The sequence below is a fragment of the Callospermophilus lateralis genome, chromosome 13, assembly GCF_048772815.1.
Source record: "Callospermophilus lateralis isolate mCalLat2 chromosome 13, mCalLat2.hap1, whole genome shotgun sequence".
NCBI lineage: Eukaryota > Metazoa > Chordata > Mammalia > Rodentia > Sciuridae > Callospermophilus > Callospermophilus lateralis.
This window is the reverse complement of record NC_135317.1, coordinates 110,498,575-110,519,373: the sequence shown is the minus strand read 5'-3', so window position 1 is coordinate 110,519,373 and position 20,799 is coordinate 110,498,575. Positions and strand designations below refer to the sequence as shown.

At 45.9% G+C, this 20,799-nt stretch overlaps 1 long non-coding RNA gene across 1 annotated transcript; it reads right to left on the bottom strand.

Moving 5' to 3' along the window:
• Positions 1-565: 565 nt before the first annotated feature.
• Positions 566-5,554, bottom strand: LOC143637812 (uncharacterized). The gene is made up of 3 exons (XR_013154488.1): positions 5,504-5,554; positions 1,410-1,530; positions 566-620 (listed from the first exon to the last, which is right to left on the bottom strand). It is a non-coding gene; the product is annotated as an uncharacterized LOC143637812 (long non-coding RNA).
• Positions 5,555-20,799: the final 15,245 nt, after the last annotated feature.

The window sequence follows — 20,799 nt, the reverse complement described above, 5'->3', positions numbered from 1 at the left end:
CCAGCTTCAGCTTGTAATGCCCCTGTGTGTTCTCCAAGGTCCCCACAGGTCACCTGCATTCCCCAGAACATGTGGCCACACTGGTGTCTCTGAGGTTGGCCTCTCTGCCTCCACTTGGTGCTGGGTCACTGAGAGCTGGAACCTGAGCATGGGCTGTAGCTATGCTGGACGTGCACAAGTCCATCAGCCAGGGATCAAGCCGGACATCAGTTGCCTTCACAGCACTGGGCGCCCAGCGCCTTTACTTCCAAACAGCCCATTTAACCCTGGAAGGCACCTGCACTCCAGCAGTACCCAGTCCCCTGCCCAGCCCCATCACCTGCCCACTGCCTGTGTCTCGATGGCCTGATGTGGATAGGTCCTGCCCATGGAATCCACACTATGTGACCCTCTGTGTCAGCTTCTCTCACCGAGCCCCAGGTCTCAAGGTCCGTCCCACTTGTAGCATGTGTCAGAGCTGAAGTGTGGTGTTGCATGCCAAGAATCCTAATTACTCAAAAGGATGAGGCAGGGGGGCTGGGGATGTGGCTCAAGCGGTAGCACACTCACCTGGCATGCGTGCGGCCCCAGGTTCAATCCTCAACACCACATACAAACAAAGATGTTGTGTCCGACGAAAACTAAAAAAATCAATATTAAACAATTCTCTCTCTCTCTCTCTCTCTCTCTCTCTCTCTCTCTCTCTCTCTCTCTTTAAAAAAAGGCTGAGGCAGGGAGATTGCAAATTCAAGGCCAGCCTGGGAGATTTTTAAAGGGATGGGGTATAGCTCAGTGGTAGAGCACCTGCCTGGCATATGTGAGGCCCTGGGTTCAATCCCCAGCATCACATGAAAAAACTAAATTGTATACTCTGTGAAAGACAGAACAAAAAGAAAAGCTATAGACTGAGATAAATTATTTACAACATGCAATTCTCTTGTGCAGAAACCTCTTGTGAAGAAGCATACCACATAACTAAGGCAGACAAGGCCATTGAGGAGGTGCAGCTAACTCCCTGTTCCTTAAGTGTGGGCCCTCTATAATGACTTCCTCCAGAAACACATACAATAGGGACATGCAGAGAACAGTAACTCCACAGTCAGAAACTGGAAAGGCACTCCCCAGCCAGCTGAGCACACTCAAGGTAAAGTGACATTCACCTTGAGGGCTTGAGATGACAGAGCAGCTCTCCACCTCTGTGACCTGCTTGCCCCAGACCCACAGCTCCAGGATAAATATGAGAAAAACATGGAAACTTGAAAGGCACTCCCCAGCCAGCTGAGCACACTCAGTACTAAGGTGACATTCACCTTGAGGGCTTGAGATGACAGAGCAGCTCTCCACCTCTGTGACTGCTACCCCAGACCATGGCCCAAGTCTAGATGTGAGGAAAAACAAGTAAACCCCAAAGTAGAACAATCTACAAATACCTGACAGGTCCTCCCCATGTGCCGAGGTCACTGGAACAAGGAAGTTCAGAGAAACTGTCACCCCAAGAGGAGTCTACAGAGACATGTTGACTGGATGTCATTTGGGGTCCTGGATGGGGTCCTGGAACAGGAAGAGGCAGAACTGAGAATCCAGAGGAAATACAACTTCCATTATTTATAGCATACTAGTGTTGATTCTTCATGACAAATGGTCTAAGATGTTAATGCATCTGAGATAGTGCACCTAAGTCATCACAAGGGCAAAGTCAGGTTGAGGCTTCCTTTGAAATTTCTGTATAAAGATAAAGATACTCAAATAAAACTTTAAACATGACTACATTTCCAGGCTGGATTGTGGCTCCATGGTAGAGAGCTCACCTAGCATGCACAAGGCACAAGGACATGCCAGTCACATGCCTGTCATCCCAGTTACTTGGGAGGCTAAGGCAAGAGGATCATACATTTGCGGCTCACCTGGGCAATACAGCAAGACCATGTCTCAAAATTAAATTTTAAAAAGGGCTAGGGATGTATGTAGCTACGTGCTTGCCAAGCACATACAAGGCCCTGAGGTCAACACCCAGTGTGAACAAAAACTCTCCAGGCCACACAACTGATCATAGACAACCATTGCAGGAATAGAACAGGGAAGAAGCCATTATATCAACCTTCCTAAAATAATTAAAGTAAACCTGCACTTTGTTCAGCTCACAATGCTAACATATCTAACCTCTGCTTCTACTAATTTAAATATGATAGCTTTTTAAACATGATAAAAAGTGTATGTACTTTTCTAATAAACCCAGCAGATGTGCAATATACTCAACTCTGCTCTAAAAGCCAACTTATAAGCACATAAGGGCACAATCATTAGGATACAATGTAATTATGGCACTTCACATGAAATAACTCTTAATAAACATATAACCTCAAAAGAAGAAATTCAAATTTCTGAACTCAAAACATAATGGTATATTTTCAATGATACTTCAAACAGATACAAAACACAGAGTTCTCCAACAAGAATTCCTGGCAATATACAAAGCATCATGCTCATCAGAAGACCCAATCCCTTGCTTGCAATGAATAAGAAAACAACTTTTTATAAATGTAAAACTTTAGGGCCTGAGGATGTTGCTCAGTGGTAGAGCACTTGCCTAGCATATGTGAGGCACTGGCTTCGATTCTCAGGACCACATAAAAATAAACAAATGTAGAACTTTAATAAGACATAGGGATATGCTTTCTAAATTGAAAAATAGAAAAGAAAATGTTTGTTTAAAAATTTATTTTTAGTAAAAAATATTTCTTAATTACACAACTCAGCTATTGACTTGTCTCTTCCACATTGTAACGACTTGGATCCTAAGGAAACTTCATCTACAGTGGTTTTAAAAATCATGCAGTGGATGGGCTGGGGATGTGGCTCAAGCGGTAGCGCGCTCGCCTGGCATGCATGCGGCCCGGGTTCGATCCTCAGCCCCACATACAAACAAAGATGTTGTGTCCGCCAAAAACTAAAAAATAAATATTAAAAAATTCTCTCTAAAAAAAAAAAAAAATCATGCAGGGGACTGGGGTTGCGGCCCAGTGATAGAGCACTCGCCTAGCATGTGCAAGGCCCTGGGTTCAATCCTCAGCACCACATATAAATAAAATAAAATAAAGGTACTGTGTACAACTAAAAAATAAATATTTTTATATTTGTGGCTCAGCGATAGAGTGCTTCCTTAGCATGTGCGAGGCCCTGAGTTAGATCCTCAAAAGCACATAAAAATAAAAAAAGGTTAAGAAAAAAAGAATCATGCAATATAATAGTTGACATTGAAATTTTTTCTTAGAAAAATTTCATCTAAATCTGGAAGAGATATTGTGAGATATATATATATATGTGTGTGTGTGTGTGTGTGTGTGTGTGTGTGTGTGTGTGTAAATACATAATGTTTTTGAACATATCTCTGGATACCTCTGATGCTTGAGTTCTAGCAAATGACATTGTGTGTGTGTGTGTGTGTGTGTGTGTGTGTGTGTGTGTAAAAATATATGGGTGTGTGTATGGTGCTGGGATGGAACCCAAGGCCTCTCAATTGCTAGGCAAGTGCTCTGTCACTGAGCTGCATACCCAGTACGCAAAGACATCTCAATAAGCAGAAAATAATTAAAATCATTTAAGATTATCATGAGAATTTTCAAACAAGACAAGTTTCTCAATGGAAAACCAAGAAAGCAAAAAACATATTTTAAAAATATTGCTGAGGGAAAACAGCAGAAGTTCACAGGATTAAGAATTCTGTAGAAAATTAAAAAGAACTGAAAACCTGGTGGACATGGGGTATTTTCTAGGAAATACAGACATTGCAAAACAACTAAATTAAGAAAACTCAATCGATCCATTAGCATAGCAAAGTTGGAACTGCTGCTGGGAGATCTCCCACTGGAAAAGACCCTGGGATCATTAGGTCTCACAGCTAAGTGTTACCTGACCTTTCACAAATTCTGATTTTATTTCAAATGTTTATGATCTAGATAAAAAAAAAAAAAAGGTGACTTTCCTAAATTCAGTTCATGTTCCATCAAAGCCTGATATAGTCAAGATATTTCATCCATGTAGAATGTCAATGTTTATTCAACAGGCTATTTTGTGCACCACTGCAAATGTACTGTCAATTAGTGCCCTGAGCTGTGGCTGAGAGAGGCAGGGCCTGGAAACAGGGTAGGGTCTGGAGGAGGGCCACAGTCTGGACAGGGCAGGGATCTGGAGAAGAGATGTGGGGGCCTTGTGGGAGGGGTCTAGGCAGAGTCTATGGAGGATGTGGTCTGGGGGATGGGGTGGGGTCAGGAGAAGAAAGGCAGGCCTGGAAGAGGGGTCTGGAGGAGGGTCAGAGCCAACAGGAGGGACAACAGATGGTGAGGAATACTGGCCTTGGTGGTCACTCACTCAGAGCCCCTAGTTCTCTAGCCTTCCATCCCAACAACCCACCTCAGGGAAACTGACCTGAGCTGGGTGGAGGCAGCAACAGTCTGCCTCACCCACCACCCTCCACCTGGTACAGTAGGCCCCAGCAGCTTCACTGAATCCTGGGCAGAAGTCCCTGGCCATCCACCACCCTTGCCTGCTCTGTACCAGCCACAACAAAGTGCATGGAAGTAGCAGGTATTCCACTGAAAGAGGAGAGGACCTGGGTACGGTAGTATACACCATCATAATCCCAGCTACTTAGGGAGACAGAGAAATGAAAATTCTAAATTTGAGGCCAGTCTGGGCAATTTAGCAAGATCCTCTCTCAAAAAGAGAAGTGAGGGTGTTGCTCACTTATAGGGGTAGAGCACTTACATAGGATACATGAAGTACTGAGTTCAAATCCCAGTCTAAAATATGTATATAAATTAAGGCAACGGGTACACTGTTTTTATAAGAACCAATTCCTTTTATTCTACGTTCATCTTATCATCATTTAAATGCATTACCACATTCATGAACAATGAATTATTTTGGCAGAAGCTGTAGAGCACTTGAAAACTAAAATGTAAGATGCTATTTATTATAGATCAATCAATTCAAGATAAATGATTTCCAAAATGAAGATGTAAGTCAGTAGAAAAGTAGATTGGGCTCATAGAAACCTGACTCTTCAACATATTGGTGCAGGGCAGGCACTGACTTCCTCAACAAGATCCATAAAATTCAAAAAATAAAACCAAGACGCAATAAGTGGGATGCCTTCAAATTAAAATGCTCTCACAAGTGAGGGAAATAGGATCATGAAGAGAGCCCCTCAGAATGGGAGAAAGTCTTTTCCATCTACTTTTCCAACAAGGGATTAATATCCAGAAATATAAATAACTCAAAACATGTAACAACAGAAAAATGAATAGCTCAACACAAAAATGGGTGAAAGAACTAAGCAGACATTTCTCAAAAGGAGAAATACAAATGGCCAAAAAACATGGGAAAAAAAAGGTTCAACATGCCTGGCAATCAGAGAAATGCAAATCACATCTACATTAAGATTTCATCTCCAGTTAGAAGGGCAAACATCAGGAATACAAAAACCAACAAACTCTGGTGAGGATAGGGAGAAAGGTACACTCACCTGTTGTTTGTGCAGACGAGTGCAACCAACCACTATGGACAGCAGTACAGAGATTGCTCAAGAAACTAGAAATGAAGCCATCACATGATCTAGCTCTTCCTCCCATCCTTTTTTTTTGGGCGGGGGGTATTTACCTAAAAGAACAAAAATCAGCATGCTATAGGAATACAGCCATATCAATGTTTAAGCCAGCACAATTCTCAGTAGCCAAGCTATGAAACCTTCCCAGGTGTCTGTCAACAGATGAGCAGATAATGAAAGCATGGCATATACACACATCAGAGTTTTACTCAGCCATAAAGGAGAATGAAATTACTGCATCTGCTGGTAAATGAATGGAACTGGAGAACATCATGCTAACTGAAATAAGCCAGACTCTGAAAGCCAAGGTCAAATGTTTCATCTTACACACAGAAACTAGAGGTAAATAAGGAAATATAAAATGGGGAGATCCCATAAAGATAGATGGGAGGTCAGTGGAATAGAAGGGGATGTAGGGGGAGAGAGGAGGGATGGGAAAAGGGAGGAACTGCAGAATGAAACTGACCAAACAATCTAAGTACATATACGACCACACCACAGTGAATCCCCCCTCCATGTCTGTCTATCAACCACCAGTTTAACAAAACAATAAATAAATAGAAGGAAGACCACTAGAGAAAGGGGAGCAGGAGGACGGAGGTGGAGGGAACATGGAAATACTGGGGTGAAACTGAACAAATTATACTCCATGCATGTCTGCATACATCAAAATGGACCCCACTATTATGGATAAGTAAAATGCACCTGGGCTGGGGCTGTGGCTCCGTGGTACAGCACTCACCTAGCACATGTAATGCCCTGGATTTGATCCTCAGCACCACATAAAAATAAATAAATAAAGGTATTGTGTCTAGCTACAACTAAAAAAAATATTTTAAAAAATTTTCAAAACAGGGAAGATGCACATATACTGACAATTAAACTGGAATTCTCTCAACCAAAGAAAAATGTAGTTCATGAGTTTAGTTTCATAAGTTTAGTTCCATGAAATGTGGTTCATGAGTTTAGTACATGGAATAAACTTTCTTAATATTTTTAGATGTAGATCAAACAAACACCTGTATCTTATTTATTTATATGTGGTGCTGAGGATCAAACCCAGGGCCTCACACATGCTAGGCAAGCACTCTACCAGGAAGCTTCAGTCCCAGCCCTGAAATACATTTTTAATAAATAAATTTGTTACAAATAACATACTAAACTGAAATAAAGTAGTGGGCTGTTAACACATGTGCTTTTCCATATTTCCGTGTTCTTTTCTATTACTTTGACACCATTAAAACAATAAGGAGGGCTGGGGTTGTGGCTCAGTGGCAGAGCACTTGCTCAGGATGTGTGAAGCACTGGGTTTGATTCTCAGTATCAATAAATAAAACACAATCCACGGACAACTAAAATAATATTTGAAAAAATAAGCAATAAGGAACACAAGTAATGGAGTCTCTCTTGGGCTTAGAACCCTCGTTCATCATTCTTCCTTCATCCCACCCAGGTTCTCCAGGAAAAACTGGGGTAACTGTCGGAAGATGATGAGGGGCTGGGGCTCCGTGGTAGAGCAGTCGCCAAGCACGTGCAAGACATTGGGTTCAATCCTCAGCACCACATAAAAATAAATAAATTAAATAAAGGTATTAGGTCCAACTACATCTAAATTTTATTTCAAATTAAGGCAATATATACCTAATGTAAATTATTTTTAAACAGACGATGAGGGTCACAACCTAGACCTGCTGCAGAGCCAGCCTGAATGAAATAGTGAAGGAGCAGGGCGCACAGCCAGGCTTTCCTCAGTTCAGTCCCAAGGTGGGGCTCTCTCCTCACCAACACCACATTTCCCACACCTACTGGGGGTCATTCCAGAAGCTTCTAGTGCAATTCCCTCAGGCAACTCTGAACAAGAGAGCTCCAGGCATCTCTAGATACATGACCGACAGTGTCCCTGAGCCAGGCATCCACCGGAGGTAGCTCTGAGGAGAAGGGAGCTCTGGGCATCCCTACAGACATGACACAGAGTGTCCCCAAGCCAGGCATCCACCTGAGGTAGCTCTGAGGAGAAGGGAGCTCCATGCATCCATAGAGACATGACCCACAGTGTCCCCAAGCCAGGCATCACCCTCAGGCAGTTCTGAAAATAAGGGAGCTCCAGGGGTCCCTAGAGACATGACAATAGACCCAGCCTGATTCCCTCTTAAAATTGGGAACCATCTTGCCACAAAGCCATGAAAAGCTAATTTTGGTTTCACTGTAAATTACTGCAGATTCTAAACCTGCTTGGAATGCCTTCCCGGGGCCTTGGACTCCCCCTGCCTGGCCATCTGACCCGACAGCAGCCCTCTTTGAAACTGCAGTGACGCCCCATAAACCCTGGCCTTCCCTGGTCAGACAACGCCGCTCTCTGAGGCTCTAATGACCTTCATAAATTCTGATGTCTGGGCCAGCAAAAATGTAAACCAGCCTTTGTGCTCTGCTGTCGAGTGTTGCTAGCTGTAACCCCCTTTGTGGAACTTCCTGGGTATGGAGCTGCGCTGTGAGGGAGCTGGGGCTGTCTTTTCCCGTAGTTTTGGGTGGGAGAAGCAGCCCGGATGGTGGAAATAATCAGCTTGATTTCATTTGATTTTAATTGGAGTCACTGGTCTTTTCTTTGCGTCCTGGTCTAACAGTGACCCACAGTGACCCCGAGCCAGGTGGCTCCCTGAGGCAGCTCTGAGGAGAAGGGAGCTATGGGGGTCCCTAGAGACATGACCCACAGTGTCCCCAAGCCCAGCGTCCACCTGAGGTAGCTCTGAGGTGAAGGGAGCTACAGGGGTCCCTAGAGACATGACCCACAGTGTCCCCAAGCCCAGTGTCCACCTGAGGTAGCTCTGAGGAGAAGGGAGCTACGGGGGTCCCTAGAGACATGACCCACACTGTCCCTGACCCAGGTGGATCCCTGAGGTAGCTCTGAGGAGAAGGGAGCTACGGGGGTCCCTAGAGACATGACCCACAGTGTCACCAAGCCCAGTGGCTCCCTGAGGCAGCTCTGAGGAGAAGGGAACTATGGGCGACCCTAGGACTCACAATGCCCCCAAACCAGGCGCCCACCTGAGGCAGCTCTGAGAAGGGAGCTCCAGGTGTCCCTAGAGACATGACCCCCAGTGTCCCCGAGCCAGGCGTCCACCTGAGGTAGCTGTGAGGAAAAGGGGGCTCGGGCCCTCCCTGAAGGGCGACCCACAGTTTCCAGGAGCCAGGCTCTGCCAAGTGGGTGCTGACGAGAAAGCTCACCTCTCACCCTGAAGGAGGACTGGCGTTGAAGATGGCAGCGAGGCCCCGCCCCTGAAGACCACGCCCCCCGATGGCCAAGTGCCCGGATAGCCACGTGCCCGATGGCCACGCCCCTAATGGCCAGTTTGATGGCCACGCCCCGCAGGACCCTGCTCATGCTCAGAGGTGGTGCCCACCCCTAGTTCCTGGTAAACCTCAGCCCTTTCTCCACTCTCAGCTGTTACTGGATAGAACCTGTCCCCACTGCTGTCACAGGTCTGGCAGAGTTGGCTGTGTCACCATGGAGTGGAATCTCAGGAGAGGAGAAAAAGGAGCCAGAAGCCCACCTCCCCGTTCACCAGAGAGCAGGGAGCTGAAACGCCAAACCCCAGCTCTTGAGCTCCAGCAAAAGAAAATTTAAAGTCAGACAGCAAAAGCCATGCAGGAGAGGGTTCTGAGAAGTGACAGTGAGGTGGAAATAGACTAAGAGAAAAGTGAGGCTTCAGCAAAAGCACTCTCAAGGGGAGAGAGGGCATCTCCAGGCAGGGAATAAAAGGAGACAAGGCTGTCCCCAAACTTCACTACTGTTGATGTTTTCAGGAGAACTGGGGACCACCTCTGTACTCTGCCCATCAGGTGGTCAACTCCTCCTTCACGTTGGGCAGTGGAGTTGTTGACCTTAGCTAGTCCTCTCCAGAACTGTCACGGTGGCCATCCTATTAGGGGGCTTTATCTACAAGTCAGTCCGTGTTGATGTGGGCACTGGGGTCAATTGCTGGTCAGAAGTTACCTTAGTGTGACTGTGCTACTAAAGGGATCTTCTGTAGTGGCACCCCCTCCTCCACAGAAAATCTTAACTAAGTTTCCCCAGAAATCTTCACCATAATTGATTTGAGGACTCTCAGCAAAAGAGTCTCTGTCTACAAGAGAGATCAATGTAGGTAAACTTCCTATTTTCTGTTTCTCTATTTCACTTGGCCACTGCCCTGGAAGAAATCATCACTCCAGGTGCTCAACACCCCATTACTAGTTTACCACAGACATTTATCCAGTTTAGTAGTTTGTAGAAGTGTGGGGAGCCACTCTGAATGACCCACACCTTCCAGTCCTGAAGCAAGAGGCTCTGACGGGTCATTTCAATCAATTCATGGTGACTTGGGCATTGTCCCAGCTCAGAAAGTCAAGGCATGTCTTCAGATGTAGGTGTCACCCCTGAGGTTGAGCTACACTCACCTGTTCCTCTGTAATCCTACCCCTTTTCCCCGTTTGGGATAGAATGGTCCATGGAAACTCCCTTTGTGTGTCCCCTGCTCTTGCTCTGCCTTTGGGTGTGGCCTTCCTAGATGTCAGTCAACCTGCTGACACAGACATCAGGAAGCTAGACTCAGCCCCCTGAAACCTGAACCCTTGCCTCATTTGAATGGCTTCTCCTCAATAAAAGTGTTCAGCAGGAGTGTGTGTGTGTGTGTGTGTGTGTGTGTGTGTGTGCATGTGCGCGCACACGCGCCCCTCCCCCTCTCTCCTGACCCTTAAGGTTAGAGGAGCCATCACCATAGAACCCAAAGGAAAAGGTATTTCTCTGTCTCTATGTGATTGTTTCACACAGCCCAGTTCACCTGGAGTGACCCTGAGTGTTTTAGTCATGAGAAAGGTGACAATTTGTGGCCCATATGGAACTCTACGATGAATTTTAGAAATTTAGTGGGTTTGGAATTTCTCTCCAGAAGTTAAGCGTGCTTAGGATTGCAGAGTATTGTGGGCTGAATTGTAGAAAGTAAGTGAAGTAGAAGAAAAATCTGTGACATTCAACTTCTTAATATTTGGGAGTAGTTTGTCTTTAGAAAGAAAAAAGTTATTTTTATAATTCTAGAGACTCTAAATGTGAAGAATTATTCAGATGATTAATGGGGTGTGTTGTTAAGTCTTCTCCCATGGGGAAAGTGCTTTTGTGGACTTTTTTGGATTGTGATAGGAGTATTAGTAAAAATATATTGATTAAAAGGTGATGTCATAATTATTGTGCAGTAGCTAGCTAAGAGAGACATGTGCTGTTAGGTAGAGATAAGAAAGTGTGCTTGCAAAGAACTGATATGTTCACCCCATTGGAATGATGTAATGTACTTGCAAAGAGCTGATATGAATGATGTAATGTACTTATGGATTAGTATAAATATATCGGCACGGAGGGCTGGCATTAACCTTCAGACCTGCCTCGAGAGAGGACAACACCGGACGGTCTGTTGGTCCAACCAGTCTCTGCTCCGGAGCCGCTGTGTGAGGCGTGACCTGAATAAACCGAGCATTCGAGAAAGACATCTGGTGTCCACGTCTTGCAGTACGTCATGGGGTTGCTGGACCGGAATGGATACCCGTGAGGGTGAGCGGACTCCTTGCCCATTGCGGGACCCCCGGGAGGTGATCTGGAGCTGAGTTCCAGACATCGGGACCGTCTGCTTGCGACAGATTGTTTTTGTGAATTTTTATATTTTGAAATATTAGGTAAAGATTTTGGGGGTTATATACTAGAAGTCTGTGCTTGGAGAGTGAGAAAAGGGGAAGGAGGATTTTGTGATGAGACTTGATACAAGGATTCTTTAGCTGTGGAGGAGTGAATGTTATTTTGTGAAAATACTCAGAAGGTTTATACTGAACCTCTTTGCTACATTCTCGTCCTACTGAATCAGAAAGGCTGGAACTCAGCCACTGAGGACAAAAGACTTTAGCTGCTGTTCCCTGTGGTGTCTGTAACTAGGCTCACATCCAGCAGTGCTTTTAACCCTTAAGCAACCTGGCCTGGGTGCCAAATGAAGACTGCCCTAAAATCTGAGAGAAACACTGGTGTCTGCCATTAAAACTCACTTTTTTTTTTTTTTGAGAGAGAGAGAGAGAGAAAGAGAGAATTCTTTAATATTTATTTTTAGTTTTTGGTGGACGCAATATCTTTATTTCATTTTTATGTGGTGCTGAGGATGGAACCCAGCACCCTGAGCTTGCCAGGTGAGCACACCACCACTTGAGTCACATCCCCAGCCCCTAAAACTCACCTTTAAAGTCCTCTGTGCTACAAGGAAAAGTACAAAACACAGGAGAATACAAGCTGCTACCCGTCCCTAGGATCCTGCCCAGGTTGGGGCATAGAGACAAATCTAACAGAATCCCACCAGCTAGAGGAGCTCAGGGAACATTTGCTGACTGTGGCAGCAGGCTCCATGCTGTTTCCATCACCATGGTAACCGCTGGAAGCCTGGCAGAGCGGGCTTCCTGGTCCTGCCTCCCACATTACAGTTATTTTTGAATTAAATAACCTGACTTTTCTCTGTGGTTATGTTACTAAATAATGCTATTGATGGGCGGTTTCCAACTATGCTTTTTTATATTTTGCTTTTAATTTTGAAGGTTATTGGGGTGCACTTGCTTGTCGCAGGAACAAAAGCCGGCAATGTTCCTGTGATGAGCATAAGACCCTTACTCTCATTCCTGACTAAGTAATTACAAAAAATAAAATATACATAAGGGTCTTATTTCAGCTACATCATGTGGCATCACACATTTATTTATGCACTCCTAGTTAAAAGTAAATTGAAATTGATCCAAATATCTTAAGAACCACGTGGTTACATAAAGTTAATTCAATTATAAGTTATGCCCTTATTAATAATATATTTTTCTAGGTACTTGGATAACCTATAGTTCTTAATTCATAAAATGATTAGCATATATGTCTAATTGTTTAGTTAATATATACTTATCTAATTGCTTTTCTTCAACAGAAAACACATAATTTATATACTTCTTATACATGCATTTATCTGATGTTCTGCCTTAGATCCTCTGCTTCTGTTTACAGATATTTTAGATACAGACATTTTAGATAAATATATTTTACTATAAATTTGCTTTCAAGAGAGAATTTCTAGTTCTCAAAGTTATCATACAATTTTTTTTAAATTTTTTATTTTAGTTGTCATTGGACACAATACTTCCATTGTTTAATGTTTTTAGGTGGTGCTGAGGATTGAACCCAGTGCACCACACGTACTAGGCAAGCGCTCTACTGCTGAGCCACAACCCCAGCTCCTGTATAAACTTTAATAAGATGACAAACAAATATAATTCTATCTTCAGAAATATTCAAGGGCTTTAACTATATTTTCATTGATATTTCATCTTATCAAAGTACAAAAATTTATTAAATTCTAAGGTTTTCAAAAATTACTCCAAAGTATAACCAGGAAAAATTCTAAAAGGAAAAGATTCTTCAACCAAGAGGAAGCACACATTGGAGGTCCTAAGAAGAATCAAAAAATCATCTTTGGGTGAAACAAGGTCTTTACATTCTAGGTTTTCATGATAAAAGTATTTTTCTAAACCAGAAAATCTTTATATCATTATCTAGACAGATGATATAAAAAGTTAAAACAATTAAAAAGAGATTTATATGTAAGATAAGAGAAGTTACCAATCAGGCTCCATGGTAAGAGCTGGAAGGGGGAGGAAGGGAGGGGAGAAGACTCCCCCCTTCTCAGTCGCTGTCCTTGAAGGGTTAACTTGCCCAGAACAGTGAAAGACAAAGCTGCTTTTGTGTGAATTTCTGCAGACTGGGAACTTCTGAGCCCCTCCCCTTACATGCTGGGTATAGAGTTCTGAAACTACTGAACTCAAAGTTCAGGGGGATTGATTGATTACACCAAAAGCTGTGTCCTCTGAACCTGGCTATAGACAAATAAAATCTGCTTCCTGGTCTGTGCCCTGCAGCACTTCCTTTCCAGACAAATGGAGCCACCTTTAGCCATGATTTGTAGCTTCCCACCAACCTCAGTGGACAGAGTTAGTTCCATTACTCCTTTTTCTTGACATGTCTTCTCATTAGCTCCTCTGCTTCAGTTTATTTCTACAAATTAACTACCACCTTTGCTTTCTCATCTACTTTGGGAGTACTTTAAAGAACTCTTGGGACCTTGCCTGCATTTCAATGCTCATTGCTAGCTACTACCTAACACCTGCACCCCAGCCCTGCACTCCACCAGGCCAAGCGCTGCTGCAGCCAGGGGCCAGGTGGGCAGGGGTGCAGACATGTGCAGCTGCAGGAGCTGGGAAATTCACTTATGTGCCCAACAGAAGCCCAGAAACAGCCCACTGCAGAGGCCTCTGGGAAGTGAGGTGTTTGAGACAGAGCGACTTAGCCAGAGGCTGCCCCATTTTTAGATCATGGTTTTTCTGAAAAGAAGTTAAGGCTGGATGCAGTAGCACACGCCTGAAATCCCAGTGGCTCTCGGGGGTGAGGCAGGAGGATCACAAGTTCAAGGTTAGTCTAAGCAATTTAGTTAGACCCTAAGGAACTTGGCAAGACCCTGCCTCAAATTTAATCTCAGCCCATGATGACCACTGTCAAGGGGAGAACTTACTTCAGATCAAATCCTCTGGTGATTCTGGGAATGCAGGCTTCAGCCCCTGCCTTGGGGCATTCTAACTAATTCTAAATAATTCATTCTAGATGATTCAGCTCTAGTCATGGATGCCCCTGGGAGCTGCAGGTTACACTTCCATTCAGAATTCCCAGGGAATCTTGACTGTGAAATCTGGTGTTCTACCCCCACACTGTAACCACAGAGGATCTGACAGCTGTGTGACACGTGCTGTCCAGGCACCTGGAGGGCCCTGGCAGTGTCACCTGGTGTTCTGCCCACACAGCCCTTAGCACTGGGGACCATGGGGCTGTGTGCCACGTGCTGGTCCAGGTGCCCTGGAGGACTCTGGCAGTGTCACCTGGTGTTCTGCCCACACAGCCCTGAGCACTGAGGACCATGGGGCTGTGTGCCACGTGCTGGTCCAGGTGCCCTGGAGGACCCTGGCAGTGTCACCTGGTGTTCTGCCTACACACCCTAGGCACAGAGGACCTGAGAGCTGTGTGCCACATGCTGGCACCTGGAGGACCCTGGCAGTGTAGTCAGGTGTTTTGGCCACGCAGGCCTCATCCCAGAAGCCTACAGAGGCTGCAGGTACCACATACTCCAGGATTCTGGCCAGTGCAGTCCAGTATTGTACAATGTGGCCCTCATTGGGAAGTTTCTGTGAGGTGCTATACGGGAGCCCCTAGGGATTCTGGGAAGTGTATTCGGCCCATGCAGCCTTCACCATAGAGGCTCCTGGGAGCTGCAGGCCCCCAAGCACCAGGGACCTTGTAGTGTGGTGCTCTGTTGGTGCAGACACATTATAGTGCCCCCAGGAATTCTGGGCACTATAGTAGTCCGTACTACTCAGGCAGCCCTGACCTCAGAGGTCTGTGGGCCATTGATTATTCTGGGTAATGCAGTCCACGGTATCTAAGTGGACCTCACCCTCAAGGCTCCGGGGATCTGCCTGCACACCCCAGATGCTTTTCCCTGAAGCCCTCGACAGGAAGGTGTCTGGGCACTCCAGGGCTCAGGGATTCTGGGCAGTGTAGTCTGGCCTTCTGCACAGCCCGCACTGTGAAGGCCTCTGGGACTTGCAGGCTGCACACTCACCTGGACAACACCTCCCCCCAAGGATTCCAGGTAGTATAGTTAACTTCTCTGCCCTCCCGTTCTCACCACAGAGGATCCTTAGAGCTACAGCCCTTGAGGGTAGTGAGTCATGTAGTTCTTCCCACTCACATCAGAGGGTTCTGGGAGCTAAATTCCCCCTTAGGGTTGTGGGTCCTTCAGTCCCAGGGCTTGCTCAGTCACCAAAGAGGGTTCTGGGAGCTGCAACCCCTGAGGATTGTGGGTAATGTAGTGCAGCTCAATTACTACAAAGGATCCTGGGAGCTGCAGCCCCTGAGGGTTCTGGGTAACATAGGGTAGGTTTGGCCTGCACAGCCCTGCTGGGAGGACCACAGGAGCTGCAGACCCCATGCTTTCCCTGGTTCCCTAGAAGTTCCAGGTAGTGCTCTACCCACACAACCCTCACCACAGAAACCTCTGGGAGTTACAGGGTTTGCAGGGATCCCCAGGGATTCTGAGCACTGAAGCCTGGTGTTCTGCCCTTGCAGCCCTCCCCCAGAGGTTCCTAAGAACAGCAGGCATCCAAGGGTAATGGGTAGCACAGTTTGTCATTTTGTCAGTACAGCCATCACTCCAGAGGTCCCTGCAAGCTGCAGGTCCCCGAGGGTGATGGATACTACCGTCTGTCATTTGACTTATGCTGCCCTCACTGCAAAGGGCTCTGGTGATGGCAGGCCCTGAAGGATTCTAGGTGGGACAGGCCATCATAACCTTTGCAGCTCTCACCCCAGAGTCTCCTGGGAGCTGCTGGATGTATTCTCACAAAGCACCCGGGGACTCTGGGCAGTGCAGTCCAGCATTCTGCCACTCACACCCACCTAGGCCCCTGGGAGCTTTGGGCCACGTGCTTGCCCTGGTACACTGAGGATTCTGGGCAGCATATCCCAGCGACTGCACACCCAGTCAAGAATCCTCCACAAAGGCCTCTGGGGTCTGCAGGCCACACAGTTGCCAGGAGCCCCCATCATTCTGGGTAGTAGTGGTCTGTCATGCAGCTCTCACCAGAGGCTCCTGGGAACTGTGGGCCCTGAGGATTCTAGGCTCTGCTGTCCAGCATTCTGCCCACAGGCCCCTCAATGTGAGGCCCCTAAGGGCTACTGGTCCTGGTACCCCAAGTATTATGGGTACTTCAGCCAAGAAACTGCGCACGCAGCCATCCCCACTGTGGGACTGGTCAGAGGGCCCACCCCACTGGGACAGACTCACCCAGCAAACCCCAGCATCATCCAGTTTCTTCTAAAAAATTGTAGCCATGTAATGGAAAGAAGTCTTTAATACAGCCACATTTGAAAATAATCATAATTCTTTAATATCTAACACCCAACTGATATGCAGATTTCTCCAGCTATTTCAAATAGACTTTAGATAAAGTCAAATGAGGTTCTAATAGGAGCATACAGTACACTGGATTAATACATCTGAAGTCATCCTTTACTTGTGGTTGATTTACACTGTAGATCTTCAAGTCTGTGTTTTGCTTCTTCGTTTGGTTTCATCTCAGAGCTCCTGGGACGGAGCACTCCACCCCTGATCTAGAACCCCACCACAAGGTTCTTCTCATAACCGATACAAATGCAATATTTACACTTAACGTAACTTTTGAATTTTAACACATCTACTTCTCAATATTTCTCAAGTACTTAAACCTATAAGAAAAATTAGTCCTTAAAACATGAATAAGAGCAAGCAATGAGGTGCACATTAGCCCTTCCCCTCAGGCCCCAGTGGGACTCCAGGCACTGGGCCTCCCTGCACCATCCTGAGTGGCCATCTGGGTTTCTCCTGTGTCCTTGGATTTCTCCCCAAAATACACTCAAGCCACACAAAACACACTGAAGTGACATCATGACAAGCAGCCAAAGCCTCAGTGAGGAAAACTGTTGTAAAAGAAGTTCTGATGAAATATTACCTGGGAAAGCAAAGGACATGGCAGAACTTCTTCCTCAGCCCACCAGGCAGTGCCCAGGAAGCCTCTTCCTCATGTTTTCCTCACCTGGACCTCGGTCATCCTGAATCCACAGTGGAGTCTCCATGGGTAGGTGCCAAGGAGAAGGAAGCCCTGGTCCTCACCACAGACATATCCCCCAGGCATCCCCAGGCCATGGTGTCTCTCCACAAGGGTCCCCAGGGTAAGGAAGCCCTGGTCCCCACTTTAGACAGAGCCCCCAGGCATCCCCAAGCCATGGTGTCTCTCCAAAGGGTCCCCAGGGTAAGGAAGCCCTGGTCCCCACCTTAGATAGAGCCCCCAGGCATCCCCAGATGTGGCATCTCCCACTGGGTCCCCAGGAGAAGGAAACTTGCAGAGGACACAGAACACCACCCCCCAAAAGCAGGTGGTGGAGACAGTTGTTATGCGCACCCCCGTTGGCCGCCATGGGCAGCGCAGGGCGCCGGAGGCTCAGCCTAGTGCCAGTCAACAGAGAAGCTCGGAAATTCATAGTTCTGATGATTTCTGGTCATAGTTTCATAAATCAAAAAGAAAGAGGGATGGGGCGGTATCAGTGGCAAAGCTCTGGCCTAGCACATGTGAGGCACTGGGTTTGATCCTCAGCACTGCATTATATAAATAAGATAAATAAATAAATAAAGACATGCTGTCCATCTACAACTATAAATCTAAAAAAAAAAAAAAAAATAGAAAAAATAGAGCCTTCCTATATCTTGGTCAGAATGGATGGAGATAGAAAGCTGCAAAGTACATGGCCCCTAGGCAAAATTCCACTGATTTCCTATATAGTATCATCATGTAGAGGAAAGAGTGGAATATGTAAACTGGAATAAGAGAATTTTAAATGTGTTAACATGTAAAATAGCATCCTCCAAAATTGAAGTACCTGCTTTCAGAAAATCTGGAAACAGTAGAAAGAAATCAAATGCAATATAAATCAATGCAGAGATAATCCTTGTTCAGGTCTCAGTATCGTTAAGATGAACCTCCTCTGCAGATTCAGTGCATTCCCAGTGAAATTCCCAGCAAGCTGTTTCTGAACCTAGGATCCAGACGCACCTCAAGAAGGCACACAACTGCAGCCCAGAACCCGTCAAAATGCTCCATAGACTTGCGTTCACAATGCAAAACTGCAAAACTCTAGAAGACGTGCATGACCACATGCTCCCTCTGTCTGCTGCCAGGCTCCTCCCTCGGCTTCTCCTGGCTCCTCTCCTGGTTTCCTCCAATCTGCAGCCTCAGAGGTGCAAGCCAGACAGGGATGGGGGTGTGTACACATATGGAAAGGCACGCAGAGGTGCATGGGATGTCTAGGGACTCTGCATGTTTCCTGCGGGGGCTGAGGGCAGGCACTCCCCATGGCAGCCAAAGGCAGAGTAGTCAATGCCTCTGCCCTCTAGAGTGTCGGGGCGGGGGGGGGGGGGCTTCCTGGACAGGGATGCATGAGCCCAGTCCTCCTGAAGCAGGTAGGAAGATGGTGTTCCCCCAAGTCCACACACCCTGCTGGAAGCAAATGCCCTGAGCTCAGGGACTCAGCATAGTTTGTGCCTCATGTGCAACACCCCCACCTCCACCTCGTCCATCTGAGGAAAGCTCAAGGCTTCCAAGAAAACTTACTCTGTCCTGGCCAACACCTGATGACAGGCCCCAACCTCCCTTTCTCCGGTCATTTAATAGAAAGGGACCCCCAAAGACCATCAGAGACCCAAGATCGATGTAAGCAGCAAAGAGGTGTTTATTGCGAGCTAGCTCGGTCCTCCGCACGCACACACAGCAACTGGTGAAGCTGAGAGGTCCCAAGCCCAGGGTTTGCAGCAGTTTTATACATTCTTTGGAGAGGGCAGGGACTTTACACACATCATAGTCTCCCTTAGAAAATCATCACATGCTGGGAGCCATCAGCCAAGTAGGTATGACAATTTCCTTGCCAGCGTACCCCCATGTTTCTTTAGTGGAAGGACTCATGGAAATAGGACATTTTGCAGGACATTGCCTGTAAGGTGACCTTGCTCAAGGACCAGGGCGGATCCGTGTTTAGGGTGTTCCCCCTTTAGAATAGGGCGGTTTAGCATAATAGGAGATTAGGGTGTTCCCCCTTTAGAATAGGGCAGTTTAGCATAATAGGAGATTAGGGTGTTCCCCCTTTAGAATAGGGCGTATCCTGCTGCTGAGTTCCTCTTGAGTTCTTAGGGTCAGACAGTATTTTTGGGAGACAGAAGCCCAGTGGTGGATTTGGGCAGAGTGTGGATTTGGGCAGAGAACGTGGATTCCCCCAGAACGTGTTTGTAGACTGCCGGTGTGAGTTCGGGAATAAAGAATTGCTGTTTGAATCTACAAGCTGTGTGGAGACTCGTGATTTGTGCCCAGCCAGAGACTGCGGCAATCACACACCGCGGGAAAATCAAATAACAACTCTAAAACATGATTAGCACATTCACTGGTGGGAACAACTTGGGTTAATGTTTTTTTTTTTGATCAGTTTTATTTTTTGACTGTGGAGTTTTTAAACATTGCAATGGAGATTTCACCTAGGTAAAGCTACAAGGCCTCTTTATTATTATCTTATGTGTTGTACGTTTGTTTGCACATTTGTGTTTTGTGTTATATGTCTGTGTGTGCGTATGTCCATATTTCATATATGAGGAGTGCTCATGAGAAAATGGATCCGAATTATTTTTTTTTTATTATTCACGTGATTTAAATGGCTTAATTTAAATCAGGTAAACAGCTGTTAAGGATTGTTTTTTAAGTAGGTTAACAGATCTGTTTGTTTACTTTCACCTTTCCTTTTCATTATATTTAATAATTCTTTTCAGGATAATGTCTTTTTAGCATCATTGCCAGAATTCCTATCTTCATCCCAATGAATATAACTCAACAAGTATGCTCAATCAAGGAGTCAACTTACTTTGGGAGGAAACGGACTTTGCGAGGAGACGGACATATTGATAGATTTCTCCACTTTGAACCGCTTACAGAACTTGCCTGGACTATGTAACTATCGTTTAGTGCAGCAAATTGTGGTAATGCTGGCATATCTTTGCTGATGGTGTCACCAGTGATGCAATTTTTATTTCCTTGCCAGGGCACCACATGTTAATTGTGGTAATGCTGGCATATCTTTGCTGAAGGTGTCATCAATGATGCAATTTTTCCAAAGGAACTGTCAATTGGCTTGGTGTCGTGGCATTTCTGTATCCTCCTCCCTTCTGCTAGTGATGGTCTAAATTTGGGGGCCAATGGCTATATGCTGGACCGGTAGTCAGTGACGGGTATGATCCAATTGCAGTGGTATCAACCTAAGACAGGAGGCTGACGCCTAAAAGTCAGTTTTCCAATGACGGGTAAGAACCATATGTTGAATTGGACAACCTACCAGGCACGGTCCTTAAGCCACATTAACCTCACTCCCCCACTGGCACCAAGGCCAAATTTGGGGGCCAACAGAGGTGAGGCAAAGAACCTCACCCCCCCCACTGGTGCATAGACCTATCCACAAGTATGGCTGTATGCTGGACCGGTAGTCAGTGACGGGTATGATC